Below are 225 nucleotides of genomic sequence, written 5' to 3'. Positions count from 1 at the left end.
ACTGAAATCCAGCCAGGCAAACCCAGTACAGTGTTAATACGCTCATGGTTTTCCTGAGTGGAAAAAAGCAAAGTAACAGTCGTAGATATCCCAAGACCCTTTTCCTCTTGTCCTGGTTTGAGAGCACCAGGATAAGAGTTCTCTGGGGCTCCCGGCACAGGGGGCAATCACAGGGGGAAGGGGGGCAGCTGTGCTTGTGGGGAGGGGAGCTTGGGTCAGGCGACC

This window comes from Apaloderma vittatum, unplaced genomic scaffold, assembly GCF_000703405.1.
Source record: "Apaloderma vittatum isolate BGI_N311 unplaced genomic scaffold, ASM70340v1 scaffold9097, whole genome shotgun sequence".
NCBI lineage: Eukaryota > Metazoa > Chordata > Aves > Trogoniformes > Trogonidae > Apaloderma > Apaloderma vittatum.
Note: the sequence above shows the minus strand (reverse complement) of the source record.